We start from the raw sequence: 14,661 nt of genomic DNA on the forward strand, positions 1-14,661 counted from the left end.
CAAAAAACAAGATGTAGTGCTGTGGCTCAAGGGGTAGGGCAGTAGCCTTGAGTTGAAGAGCTCAGGGACCATGTCTAGGCCCAGAGTTCAAGCCCCAGGACAAAAAAGAAAAGGAAGAAGAAGAGGAAATGGAAGAGGAAGAGGAGGAAGAGGAGGAGGAGGAAAAGAAGGAGGAGAAGGAGGAGACAAAAGAAGAAAGAAGAAGGAAGAAGAAAATCCATCTTGACTTTTTTCTATTTTTTTTTTGACAGTCCTGGGCTTGAGCTCAGGGCCTGAGCACTGTCCTTGGACTTTCTCAAGGCTAGAACTCTACCACTTGAGCCTCAGCACCACTTCCAGCTTTTTTCTATATATGTAGTACTAAGGAATCGAACCCAGGTCTTCGTGCATGCTAGGCAAGCACTTTAACCATAGGCCAAACTCCCAGCCCATCTTGACTTTTTTCACCGGAGCTGAAACATTGCTTACTTCCTTGATTACTCTAATTCCTAAGAGTGTTAAGTATGCCTAGGGACCCACTGAAGACATTTCCAGCCTGAATCCTTACTTGATGTTTGTGATGACCATTGTCATATCAGCATCTAAGAATCCACTTCCATTTCCCACAGCACAGAATGCCATCTCTCCCCAAAAGTAATGACACTCTAGAGGCTTTCCCACTCATGATCTTACAGCTCTGTGCTCCTAGCCCAAAGCATCAAGTCAACTACATCTTTCCCTTTTCTTTTTCATTGCACAAATAAGGAGCCTATAAATACCATATATGATTCTTTAAAGTGGGTACTGCCTTCAGTGTACTTGTAAAATTCCATTTGCATGTAACTCATCATGAATACCTTTCCTGACTTCATCTACCATGGGCACTGCTGAATCGACACAGGGAAATATTCACCCATCACTCTACTTTTATGTGCTATTCGATGTACCCTATGTAATCCTTCTTATCTCAGACATGGATCTAAAGGTGCTTTATAACTCACCAAATTAAGTCACTCATGTAATCCTCATAACAAATTTAGGAAACGGGTTCTATGATTATCCCCTTTATGAAGATAAGAGCAGCCAAGGAGAGGTTAAATAACTTAACAGAAGTCTCACAATTCAAACTTGGATAGTCTAGTTCCAGACTTAACCATTTCAACAAGTTCTATCTAGTGATACACAGACAAGTCACCCAACCAGAGGCTAACATGTAACAGCAAACAACTGACTCTTTGGAACTACATCCCCAAAGCCAGCTCAGGAATTGGGAACTTAAAACCAACGAACAGTGGAGCGTGTGAGCTCCTGAGCCCGGAGTATGATGGATGGCACAGCTGGAGGAGTTAGCAACACCACATGCCTGTGCCAATTAGGTTGATGAGTGAGTGACTGAAAAGACATGTTGTGTTCACTCAGATTCCCCTGTCAACTAGTCTGCTTTCACAGGTTTCTTCATAATAAAAATACTGAGAAAGAGGACCTAGGGAAAAGAAGAAGGAAGTGTGCTTCAACTCCCTTGTTGACAGTGTGAATGAACTGCAAACCCAAGGGCAGATTTCTTCCCAGTGGGGTCTCCAAGGGTGTGCAAAGAGCTAGAGAGTCAACAACTGTTGACCCGGTGTGTATGTGTATGCACACTGTTCTCTGAGTACTCTGGCTTGAACTCAGGGCTTCATTCTTGCTTGGCTTTTACACTCAAGGCTGGTATTCTACCTACTCTAAACAAACTACTTGTACCTTTTGCTGGTTAATTAGAAATAGGCGTGTCTTGGATTTATCAGCCTGGGCTGACTTTTAACAGTCATACTCAGATTTCAGCCTTCTCAGTAGCTAGGAAAACAGATATGAACTAACTCCGGTTAACTATTTAAAGCACTTTTGCTTTGTTTGCAGACACTATAGGGACAAAGAGCTTCCAGAATTTACAGATTAAAATTATTTAAGCTGAGACTGTGGTTCATGTGCAAAAGAGATACTCTTGATCTTACTGACTAGAGAGGCAAGTAAGGCCAGAAAAATGTGGTGCAGAAGAAAACTTCATAAATGATCATTACTGATAGCTATTTTGTCATTTCAATAATCAAACTTTTGATGCCCTTCAACTGTTGAAAGTCTGACTAAAAGAGAAATGGAGAGACAAGGAGTAAAAGATAAAAATTTAGTGGTGCTGTGGCTCAAGGGGTAAGGTGGTAACCTTGAGCTAAAGAGCTCAGGGGTAACACCAGGCTCAGAGTTCAAGTGCCATGACTGACAAAAAAAAAAGAGAAAAATTATGTTTGGTTAAGAGTAGAGAAATAGCTGGATGTAGCGGCTCATGCATTTTATCCTAGCTACTCAGGAGGCTGAGATCTAAGGATCGTGGGTTCAAAGCCAGCCTGGGCACTAAAGACCATGAGACTCTTTATCTCCAATTAATCACTAGAAAAAGGGGAAATGGAGCTGTGGCTTACAGGGTAGGACGGTAGACTTGAACTGAAGAGCTCAGGGTCAGCAGCCAGGCCCAGAATTCAAGCCCCATGATCCATTAAAAAAAAAAAAAGAGAGAGAGAGAGTAGAGAAATATACAAGGAATCTGTAGTTAACATTTAAACCATGGATAAACTAATCCACTTTTTATGGGTCACCCTAACTTTATTCACTTAATTATAGCTAAAGTCTAGAAAGATAGACAAATATACACAGTTCCTAGAGCAAATAGTGACATAAAATATGTTTTCATTTAAATTACCTCACTAAAAGAATAAAATTAAATAACAAAAGCAAGTAGCTACCTTCCAAAAGCTGTCAATAGAGAGATTGTGTCAAGTAGCAGGAATGTGGTATTTTCAAAGTTCAGGCAGATTGAAAGCAATTGACAGATTTGCTACATGGCATTTTGTACAAAAAATACTTAATGCCATTTCACTCAGATGGTATGCACAGACTCACCATCTTAAATGGTCCCTTCTCCCATCCTAACTAGATGACAGAGTTCTAAGTTCCTCATGTCACCATCCTAAGGAACCTGTGTGAAGCAACCGAAGCTAGACACCACCAAATAGGGAAAGCAAGAGTGCCAGAAGAGTCTCATGTGACTTTAAACAAGTCACTTGACCTTTCAGGTCATTTTAGAAGTGCAGAAAGACTGGTCACCTGCCAGAAGACAGAGTCTGTGGTAGGATTAGATTGTATTTATAAAGAGGTTTGACATCCTTAGCCTCAAAGTGCTTTCCTATTAATAAAATGAGCATGTTAAGAAGGTCAAGTCAATCCCCCGACCATGTACTAAAGTACAATCTGCATTTGTGAACAAATTACACAAGCTGTCCCATGGAAGAACATTCAGGTTAGAGGGTGTGATGGCAACCAAGAAAGGAAGAATTGAAGAAGTCATCTAAGCCAGGTGCAGGGCTCACACCTATAATCCTAGCTACTCAGGAGGCTGAGATCTGAGGATCAAGGTTCAAAGCCAGCCCGAGCACAAAGTCTCCCTGAGACTCTTATCTCCAATTAACCTCTAGAAAACAGGAAGTGCGGTTTGGCTCAAAGGTAGGGCTGTAGACTTGAACTGAAGAGCTCATGGCCAGGCTGACTTCAAGCCCCATGACAGGAGAAGGAGAAGAGGAAGAGAAGGAGAAGGAGAAATCATCTAGTGGAGGCCAGGAGTTTGAACTAGTGGTAGAGTGCTTGCCTAGCATGCACAAAGACCCAGCCAGGTTCAATTCCTCAGTACCACATATATAGGAAAAGTTGGAAGAGGTGCTGTGGCTCAAGTGGTGGAGTTCAAGCCTTGAGAAAGCCCAAGGATAGTGCTCAGGCAGAGTTCACAGCCCAGGACTGGCAAAAAATAAATAAATAAATAAATAATTAAGTCATCTAGGGGCTGAGAGTTTGGCCTAGTGGTAGAGTGTTTGCCTAGAATGCACGAAGACATGGGTTGGATTCCTTGGTATCACATATATAGAAAAAGCCATAAGTGGTGCTATGTGGCTCAAGTGGAGAGCTCTAGCCTTGAGAAAGCCCAAAGACAGTGCTCAGGCCCTGAGTTCAAGCCCCAAGACTGAAAAAAAAATGTCATCTAGCTCAGATTTCCCTTGTCCTTTCCAACTTCACTCTTCTACTCCAGACACAACAGTCTAGTCAGTAAACCTGAAATGAGACTACAACCATACAGAGCCACAGTTCACTCAGGACCCATTCTCAACAGTGTTTCTACCTGTGAAATTCTACTTCCATACCCAGTCCAGTTCAATTGCTAGGCACCAACCTGGTACAACCTCTGAATGGTTCTCTGAATTCACAGTGCTCAGTATCATCTTTGACTGGTTGACTCTGTTAGTCTCACTGTTGTTTCACTAGTATTAGTTTTGTGTAAATGTTTTGAACTCACTAAAAACATAGGTTGTGTCAGTGCACTAAGCTCTGAATTTCTCCCAGGCAGTCTTGAATTCAGAAGGGAGTGTATGCCATTTACATGAACCACGTTCCAAGTCTCTCTGAGCAAATCAGTTTCCTATCTCACACTGGGACTAAATATCCCAGCAACACCGATACCACTATTTGCTAGCCAGTTAGGCCACTGGCCAGCACAGGTAAGTCAAGGTCAGCAGGAGGCCAGCTGGTATGCACAATGAATGAGAACTTTAAAGGACTAAGAATTTTCAATCCTACCTTTCTGAGAAACCTGAAATGAGTGAACTGCCTAAGTTCCTTTTAGAACTGACCAAGAGACAGTAAATACTACTAGAGCCAAGATTACAGGAGGACAGGAAATAGCTTGCTTTTCAGAATCCTAGCTCCTGGACAAAGGTTAAGTTCCAAACGTTTTCAACTGCTCTTTGAAGTATCCAAATCTTACAGATTTCTTCAATTTAAAAACACACTTGGGCTGGGCAATGATGGCTCATGCCTATAACCCTAGCTACGCAGGAGGCTGAGATCTGAGGTATGTGGTTTGAAGCTAGTCTGGGAAGAAAATTTCATGAGACTCATCTCCAATTAACCACCAGAAAACCAGATATGGCACTTTGCCTTAAAATGGTAGAGCACTAGCTTTGAGCAGAAAATGCTCAAGGACAGCATCTAGGCCCTACACTGTCAAGACTCATTTAGAACAAAGCCTATTCAAATTTTTTTCACTTTACTTTGTGGTTTGAGCTGACCATGATAAATAGTTCTTATTTTATATAAAACTAATTTACAAACTCAGCATTGATGGCTCATGTCTGTAATCCTAGCTACTCAAGAGACTGAGTAGTCTCAATGGTTCAAGGCCAGCCTGAGCAGGAAACTCTGTAAGACTTCTATTTCCAAAAAAAAAAAAAAAAAAAAAAAAAGCCAACTAAACTACTAAAAAAGAAAAAAAAGTCCACTAAACTCAAGTGGTAAAGTGCTGGCCTTGAGCAAAAGAAGGCCAGCACTTGAAATATGATGTAAAAAATCAATGTTAATAAATTCTTTAATTTAAAAAAAAGCAGCTCAGGGAGAGCACCCAGGCCTTGAGTTCAAATACCAGGACTGGCACCAAAAATCATCATCATCATCATCATCATCATCATCATCATCATCATCATCATCACAACAACAACCAAGCTAACAGAGAGTTTAGACAAATATCTTTCTTCCTTTCTTTTCTTTTGCCAGTCCTGGGGCTTGAACTTGAGGCCTGAACACTGTCCTTGAGCTTTCCTAGCTAGCGATCTACCACTTGAGCCACAGCACCACTTCTGGCTTTTTCTGTGTATGTGGTACCGAGGAATCAAGCCAGTTCTTCATGCACACTAGGCAAGCACTCTATCACTAGGCTAAACTCCCAACCCTCTTCCTTTTTTTCTTTGTCTGTTGAAGGGTTTGAACATGGGGCCTATGCTGTCCCTTATCTCAAAGCTAGTGCTCTACCACTTTGAGCCACAGCGCCACTTCTGGTATTCTGGTGGTTAGTTGGAGATAGGAGTCTCATGGACTTTCCTGCCCAGGGTAGCTAGGGTTACAAGGTGTGAGCCACCAGTGTCCGGCTTGTCCCTCCATTACTGTGCCTCTACCTCTTAGCCTCCCAAAGACACATAAATGCTTAATGTTAATTTTTAAATTATTTCACACATTTGGATGCTGTTTGTTGGTCAGGTGTACCACTGATTATCTGGATCCTATATAGTTTGCCTTGTACTTTTGCCCATGTTTATGATTCAGAAAAAAATATAGTAAAAAGAAAAGAAATTCTTCTGTGTTTTATTTCCTATATCATGTTTCTCCTTAATGTTCATTTTTTTGAAGCTCTGTCACTGCAGGAGTGATGAGTCAGAGCTGGGGGAATTGTTGTGACTTGCTCCACCTATTAGAACAAGCCAAACAATTTGAGGGTTGATCCTAGCTTGTCAGGAGCTTATTTATCCTAGGGGAGGGTGGACTTCAATTTGTATGGCCACTTATTACAGATCTTTATTCATGAAGGTGACCTCAAGTGAGGCAAGCAATTTCTTGGTCTAACTATGCTATAACTCAGCCAAGTGTCTGCCCAGTGGGCTAGTTCAGTTCCAGAAGAAATTAAGACTGGAATGACAAGATGTATGAGGAACCAGGGCTGAATACACGGACAGGGCTGAATGAAAGAGTTAGAACCAGATTAAGTAGTGTGTACTCATTGGCAGGATGGACAGGCTGGGCAGAATTACTGAAGACGAAGGAGCACATGTACATATTTGTTGCTCTTCAGAATCTGAACTTTTTCTCATTTTCTCACTATGAGAATTGCTTCTGCAGTTAAATATAAAGCCTTACAGATCTCAGCTTATGACTAGCCTTTCACAAAACTGCTCCATGGAAAATGCTAGAACTTTCCAGCCTATTTCTACCTTTTATGGGATACTTTCATTTATATCTTCCTTTCTCTTTATTTTTATTTCTCCCTTTAGTTAGTGGTTGACCACTCTGGCCCAGCAGCATCCACATCATCTGCAAGCTGGGTAGAAATGCTCGTTCTCAGGCGGGACCTGGTGGCTCAAGCCTGTAATCCTAGATACTCAGGAGGCTGAGATCTGAGGATCAGGCAAAGCCAGTTGGGGAACTGAAGTCTGTGAGACTTTTATCTCCAGTTAATCACCAGAAAACCAGAAATGGTGCTGTGGCTCAAGTGGTAGAGTGCTAGCCTTGAGCTGAAACCAGGCCCAGAGTTCAAGGCCCATATCAAAAAAAAAAAAAAAAAGGAAGAAAAAATGAAAGAAACAAAGGCTCATTCTGAGGCCCCAACCCAGAATAACTTATTCAGAAAATCTAGAGTGGGACTGGAATGGTTTTCTCATGCTATCAAGGTAATTTTTAATGTAATATAAAGCACTGCTTTAGATGGTATTACAAGATAACTTCAAGATTAAAGTGTTTTAGAAGAGAACATCTCAAAAAGACAAGGCCCTCAACTGTCAAATAATTTTCTATTCATGGAACTTCAACTCATGTAAAAAAAGACAGGCCGATGCATTTGCTCAGACCTTCATCATCTCCTGACTTTCCCCTTACCTACTTCATTCAGTTTTCTCTCCACATTGTTACTATAGATGTGTCTCAGCCTGAAACTCTGACCCTGTCAAACTCACTTTAAACTCATAGGATAAAGTTCCAAGCCTTGGAACAGGACCTGTTATCTGCCTCTGGTCCTTTCCCTGACCTGGTTTCCTCTGTATTTTTCTACCTATTCACTATCTGCAGGAAGCTTAGACTTACTTCCTCAGACCTCTGACATCAAGCTCAGCCCTAGTCAAGAGTTACCTTCATTAAACTCTTTTAAAAACAAAATGGATGGGGGTGGGGGGGAGAGGGGAGTTGTTACTTCCGAGCCGATTTTGTCATAATTTATTTCTTTCCTATAAATGACACTGTCCCAGAGAAAAACTATATATGTTTTAAGCCTGGTGGAAAGATGGATGAGATGCTAAGTTACAAAAAAAATTACTACCAGGACATGCAACATCAGTGGGGAAGAAAAAAAAAATCCATGTTGCTGTCAAACACTGAGATGAGAGGTAGATAGCCTAGACTAACAATGATACTACTTGTCATGATTCTTCTCTGTGTGGAAAGCCTTCTCCCTCTGCCTGCCCTTCTTTCCAATCCTACCTCATTCTGGCTGCACAATAGACTTGCTCATCCTACATTCAACTCCAGTGTTACCTCTCAATCAAGGCTCTTTCCTTCCCAGGACTGACTGATGATCATTCTCATCTTTAGGGCCTCCTCTACATAATCTAGAACTATGTTTGGCTCTGAATTCAGCCATCTGTCCTGTGCCACACATCTCTGTCCTTCCTTCAGATTCTCCTCTTCTTCACCAACTGAAAGGACCACCACACAAATTTGGCAACTGGGAGTGTGCTTCTGAGCCTCTGGAAAGATTGTCACTTTTTCTAAATAGGTATATTTACTCTAAAATGCCTAAAAACTCTAGGAAAACTAGAGGAGTCTGCCTGTCCTGTCCCCAGATCTGGCTGTAGAAGTAAGGTAGCATAAGGGAAGAACATTCCCACTGATAGTGCTCTAAAAAACCCTTTTTGTTTACAGAGTAAATAAATAAGGAGCAGAAGATTCAGAAATAGAACCAAGTCTGCCACATGTTGAAATTTTAGGTGTTGCACCAGTGGCTCACATCTGAAATCCTAGCTACTCAGCAGGCTGAGACCTAAGGATTGTAGTTTGAAGCCAGCCAGGGCAGGAATGTCTGTGAGACTCTTACCTCCAAATTAACCACCATGAAACTAGAAATGGTGCTGTGGCTCAAAGTAATAAGAGTGCTAGCCTTGAATGAAAGAGCTCAGGGGCAGCTCTTAGGCCCTGAGTTCAATCCCCACAACCAACAACAACAACAACAACAACAACAACAAAAATTAAGTGAAGTCAAATGCTTATTTGATTCTTCAGATTAAACAAGGAAAGACAAATGATACTGCAGCAAAAGACTTAACTGGACTACCCAAATCAGACATGGTGTTAACTGCCTGAGAGTAGCAAACACAGTTTTAGGTTTCTATGAGCTGCTAGTATTTTGTTCTGTGGTTGAGATTTGGGATTTTTTCCCCATCTCACTCTCTTCTTCATTTCTTCCTTTTTAACTTTACTTGTTTAGATGAAGAGCAGAAAGTATGCAAACCTAAAAATATACCCTGGCTCAATCATAGTAAAAGAAAAATTCATATTCAGTAAAGTACCACAATATGCTTTTCATGTGAGGGTTACAAAGCTTTGGTTAGGAGTTGGAATCCACGTATTTATCATTCTTCCAATGGAGAGGTTCCCTCTCCCTTCGTTAAAGGATATTATTACCTTTAAAGGATGCCATCAGCAACATTAATAGCATTTTCCCCCTTCAAGCACAGAGCTCCAAATGGCTGTTGGGCCAGTTTGGACATGTCTGATTTACTCTCTAAATGAACATCCGCTCCATACAATAAATAATAGGAGCCAACGTTGACAGACTACTTCACGGCAAGGCTGGATGTCTGGGGGACAGTGATTCACATAACCCTCAGAACAACACGCGTCAAGTTAGCACCACTTTACAGATTAAAGACCCAGGGTGTAGGAAGGAGATGAAGAAGATGAAGGGGGGAGGGGGAGGAAGGAGGAGGGGCAGGAGCCAGTAGCTTCACAGACCATAGTTAATCATTCACTCACGGCCCTCAGGCAGCTCTTTTCAGAATGAGCGGAACACACACACACACACACACACACACACACACACACACACACACACACACACACACACACACACACACACACACACACACACACACACACACACACACACACACACACACACACACACACACACACACACACACACCATCTTCAACTCTTCATCCCAGCGAGAGGCGGTGTCCAGCAAATTGCTTGGCAACAGGCGCAGGAAACTCCATCCAAAAGCCCTGGGTCCCGGCGGCCTCTGGGCGCTGTCCAGCGGGCAGCGCGCCTGAGCGTCTAGGCTTAGGGTCCCTGTCTCAGGACACCCCGAAGATGAGGCAGAAGGCCAAGGCCGGGGTTCAGCGTGCAGGGACGAGGTTGGGTGGGGGGGGGGAGGAGAGGCCCTGACCCCAGGGACACCTGTTGTCGCCTTCCCACTCAGGCCGGCGTCGGGGACGAGCTGGGCCCCGGGGGGGGAAGACGCCGGTTGATCTTTAAATGCGGTGCAGAGGTGAGGGGTCATGGGTGTGCTTCTCCCCCCACCCCGCCTCCTCAGCTCACCTGGGGCAGCCGCGCCTCACCCCTCCCACTCCAGGGCGCGCGCGCTGGGAGGGGAAAGCTCGCGCCTCCAGAGGGAGGCCGCGGCCGAACGCTCCGGGGATGCGCGCAGCCGCGCCACGGCGCTAGGACCCCGCGGTCCGGCCCCCCTCCCCCGGTCCCCGCACTCCACCTGAGGGGCCCCTCGCCCACGGCGGGCTCGGCCCCACGCCGCGAGGGGCGGGCTTCGATACCTGCGGCGCACTCTGTACCGTCGCGGAACACCGGGCGGCAGGTCCTCAGGGGAACCACCGGTTGGTCCGGCTCGGTAATCCCAGCTCGCCGCGCTGGCGCTGCCCTCGCCTCGCTCCTTCAAGGGCCGCAACGCGCTGCGGTCCGCTCCCGACTCCGTGGCTCGCTCAGCGCCCGCCGGCTCCCGGAGCTGCTCCCTCCGCTCCTCATTGGCAGCGGCGCGCGCCCGAGACGCACCCTGATTGGACAGCGACGAGGCAGGGCGGGGAGGGTGGGCGTGGCTGGGCGGGGCGGTGGGCGGGGCGCCTCCTGGGTTTGGTTTTCTAGCTTCTGCGCGCCCTACCTCCAAAGCCCAATGCCGCCTCTGGTCAGCTTTACGCAGGCAGACACGGATGGGGTCGCCCTGTCTGCACTGGCCCTGACCGGAGAATGTTGCCGCAGCTAAACAGGAATGGCAGAGAATGAGGGGTCACCTTGGTGTCCCCCCAGTAACCCATGAGAGCTAGTTAAGGACTTCCAAGGTGTGGGTGTTGTGGCTTTCCTGGCCTTTGACGTAGGATTTGTTACTTTTTAACTCTTAAGAACTGCATAGGGCTCAGGACAGAAGCTGGTAAACCTTAGGCGCCAAATCATGTACACTGAACACTGCACACGCTCTGTGATTCTGCCACCCTGCTTGTACCGTGTGTCCAAGGTCCTAAGCACCTCAACAGAGTAATTTAAGAATGTTGTGTTACTTACTGCCCGGCGCTGGTGGCTCATTTCTATACTCCTAGCTATTCAAGAGGCTGAGATCTGAGCAACGCGGTTCAAAGCCAACCCCGGGCAGGAAAGTCCTTGGGACTCATCTCCAATTAACCAAGTAGGGCTGTGGCCCAAAGTTAGTAGAGGGCTATCCCAAGAAAAGGGGCTCAGGGACAGCGCCCAGGCCCTGAGTTTAAGCCCCACGATGGAAAACACAAATAAGCAAACAGCTGTTGTGCTAGTTGTTGTGGGGAGAAAAAGAGGTCTCAACCTTCCGTTTATAAGAATTTAATAATCTAGCTAGACAAGCCGGGCGCTGGTGACTCATGCCTGTAATCCTAGCTACTCAGGAGGCCTGAGATGTGAGGACTGAGCTGCAAAGCCAACCTGGGAAAGAAATCTGTGAGACACTTACCTCTAGTTCACCAACAAGATGCTCAAAGTGGAGACTCGGGCTCAGGTGGTACAGTACTAGCCTTGGGCTGAGTGAGAAAGTCAAATGATGTCCTGAGTTAAATCCCCAGTATCAGGAGACAGACAGACAGACAGACAGAGACAGAGAGGCAGAAAGATAAACAGACAGGGAGACAGAGAGAGATGGTCATGTGTACTGGGATACATAAGGACAAGTGACAGCAGTTCTGAGTATGAGAAGATCTTCACCTGGAGGGTGCCACAGTGTCCACAACATACAGAGGGACACAAACTAGAACAGAGGGGAAGTATCAGCAATTATAATAGTTTCCATTTGCCATCTCTTCTCCCATAATGCTTTAGCCTTCTCTACATTTCCACCTGCTTCAAATCTGCTGCCACGAAGCTTCTCTTCTGTCACCCTTAAAAGCTCCCTGATAGACAATAAGACAAGTAAATAGTGCAGCATATTATATATATATATATAATTTCTGCAGGCATTTTTCCTCCTTCCACTTTCCTATTCACCTTTGAGTGAGAAATTTCATATGAAACAAGTACTTAACCACCCCCACATTGAACCAGTTTCACCTACACTGAATAGTCTTGGCTCCTCTCCTATTATGAGTCAGTGGTGTAATTTGAGGGGCTTGAGTCCCTAGAAGGGAATTGGATTCATTTTTTCCTGGTCTATAGTAATAATGCATTGCTGTTGTATTCCAAAGGTGGGGTGGCCATAAGGTATAAACCAGGTAGAGAGCATGTGAGTTCTTTCAGTTCCATCAGAAGACTCTTAACTCTAGTTACTCATTTTAGAAAATGCAACAGCTATAAAAAAAAAAAAAGAAAATGCAACAGCTATAGAAAAGAAAAAATGTGAGCAACTAGAGTTATGAGTGTGATTTGCTCAAGCATCCACTCCAAGGAAGAAGAACTTGTTTCACCCAGAGAATGAGAGTGACTCAAGATGACGTGTCAAACTGCTCCATCCTAGTTGCACCCATTAAGCAGCCCAGGAAATGAGGGAAAGATCGTAAAAGAAAGATGAATCCGGACTCCACAACAAGCACCGTGAAGTCTTCTTGTAAGCGGGAACCACTTCCACATAGTTCTAGCTCTTGTATGTAGAAATCTGCCTCCTACACCATGTTCCTTCTTTGGTGATTCTTTTTTAGCACTCAAGACCAAACTAAAACGCTCTTGTCCTCTGTAGGACCTCCACTAATTCTCCCAAGCACAAAGTAATAGCATTCTAGTGATCTAGTTGCACGATTTTTTTTTTCAATGCAGGACTGTGCATTACTTGATAATGTAACCTGTTGTGGGACATTGTGGAACATCTCTGTAATCTTGGCTCTTTAGAAAGAGGAGGGAAGGAGCAGAAGTATCAGTGTGCCAGCCCAGATAAAAGTGGAGATTTTATGTGAAGAGGAACTGAAAGCAAAAAAGGACTGGAAGTGTGGATCAAGGGGTAGAGCACATGGTGTTGAGAGGCCTTAAATTCAATCCCAGTACCCAAATGAATAAATAAATAAAATCCCCAGAATTCCTAATGCCTGGCCTAGTAGCTACTTAGTAAACCGAAACTGGCAGACTAAACTTTCTGACATGCTACGATTGTAACATTAAGTAAATCAGAATTATACTCCCATCTTGAGATTTGGATATTTGGCATGTATATCCATTTAATCCAACTGTGAATAGATAGCTCCTATGTGTCAAACATTTTCAGGTAAATAGAAAACTGAGATTTTTTTGTATGTGTATTTCATTTAAGATGAGATAATACAGCTGATACGGAAAACTATTTGTCAGTTTCTCAAGAGTAAAATTTAAATGGGGATCTCCTCTGCACAACTACTTAACAATAATAAAAAGTGGGCTGGGAGTTTGGCCTAGTGGTTAAAGTGCTTGCCTAGCATGCATGAAGACCCGGGTTCGATTCCTCGGTACCACATACATAGAAAGAAGCCGCAAGTGGTGCTGAGGCTCAAGTGGTAGAGCTCTAGCCTTGAGAAAGTCCAAGGACAGTGCTCAGGCCCTGAACTCAAGCCCAGGACTGGCAAAAACAAAAACAAAAAAAACAATAATAAAAAGTATATGGTTGAATAATTTCAAACTTAGGTGCTGGTGGCTCACATCTATAATCTTAGGTACTCACGAGGCTGAGACCTGAGAATTGGGGCTCAAAGCCAGTTCAGGCAACAGAGTCCATGAGCCTTTTATTTCCAATTATTAACCACCAGAAAAACTGGAGGTAGTGCTGTGGCTCTAAGTAGTAGAACACTAGCCTACTACTAGCTACACGATAACTCAGGGACAGCACCCAGGCCCGGAGTTCAAGCCACATGACCGACGAAATAAATAAGTAAAAGTTTGAACTCAGCCTTACCATCTAACCCAACAATTCTACACATCGATATGGAAGCAAGAAAACTGCATGCCTATGTTCACACAAAGATTTTCATAGTAAGCTGGGCACCGTGGCTCACTCCTGTAATCCTAGCTACTCAGGAAGCTGAGATTTGAGGATCATGGTTCAAAGCCAGCCCAGGCACTAAAGACCATGAGACTCTTATCTTCAATTAACCACTAGAAAACTGGAAGTGGTGCTGTGGCTCAAGGAGTAGGGTGGTAGCCTTAGCTAAAGAACTCAGGGACAGTGCCCAGGCCCAGAATCCAAGCCCCACGATCACCACCACCACCAACAACAACAAAGATTTTCACAGTAATGTATAAACATTTGATTACTGCTGAAAAAAAATCTACCAATTGATGACAAAAAAAATGGAGGAAAGCCATCTAATAGAATATTATACAGCAATGAGATGTGATTCAATCAATATGGAAGAATCTTGAAAATGTTACACTGAGTACAAGAAACCAGAAACACAAGTTAGGTACCATAGAGTTCCAATCTTTTTTAATATCTAGAATAGGCAACTCTGTAGAGACAGAAACCCAACTAGTGGTTTTCCAAGGGTGGCAGGAGGAGGTACAGGGGTGACTGATGAAGAGAAATGAAGTTCGTTTTGGGCATGATGGAAATATTCTGTAATTAAATAGTGGCTCTGGTTATTTGACAGT

At 44.1% G+C, this 14,661-nt stretch overlaps 1 protein-coding gene across 3 annotated transcripts in view; it reads right to left on the minus strand.

Annotated features, from left to right (window-relative positions):
• Ston2 (stonin 2) overlaps window positions 1–10,537 on the minus strand; it is a 118,186-nt gene extending 107,649 nt beyond the window's left edge. For all 3 annotated transcript variants that reach the window (XR_016537582.1, XM_090344655.1, XM_090344654.1), the window contains exon 1: window positions 10,419–10,537. The gene's annotated coding sequence lies outside the window, so the exon portion shown is untranslated. The remainder of the gene's footprint in view (window positions 1–10,418) is intronic.
• Window positions 10,538–14,661: the final 4,124 nt, after the last annotated feature.

The sequence above is a fragment of the Megascapheus bottae genome, chromosome 14 (assembly GCF_031878675.1).
Source record: "Megascapheus bottae isolate mThoBot1 chromosome 14, mThoBot2.hap1, whole genome shotgun sequence".
NCBI lineage: Eukaryota > Metazoa > Chordata > Mammalia > Rodentia > Geomyidae > Megascapheus > Megascapheus bottae.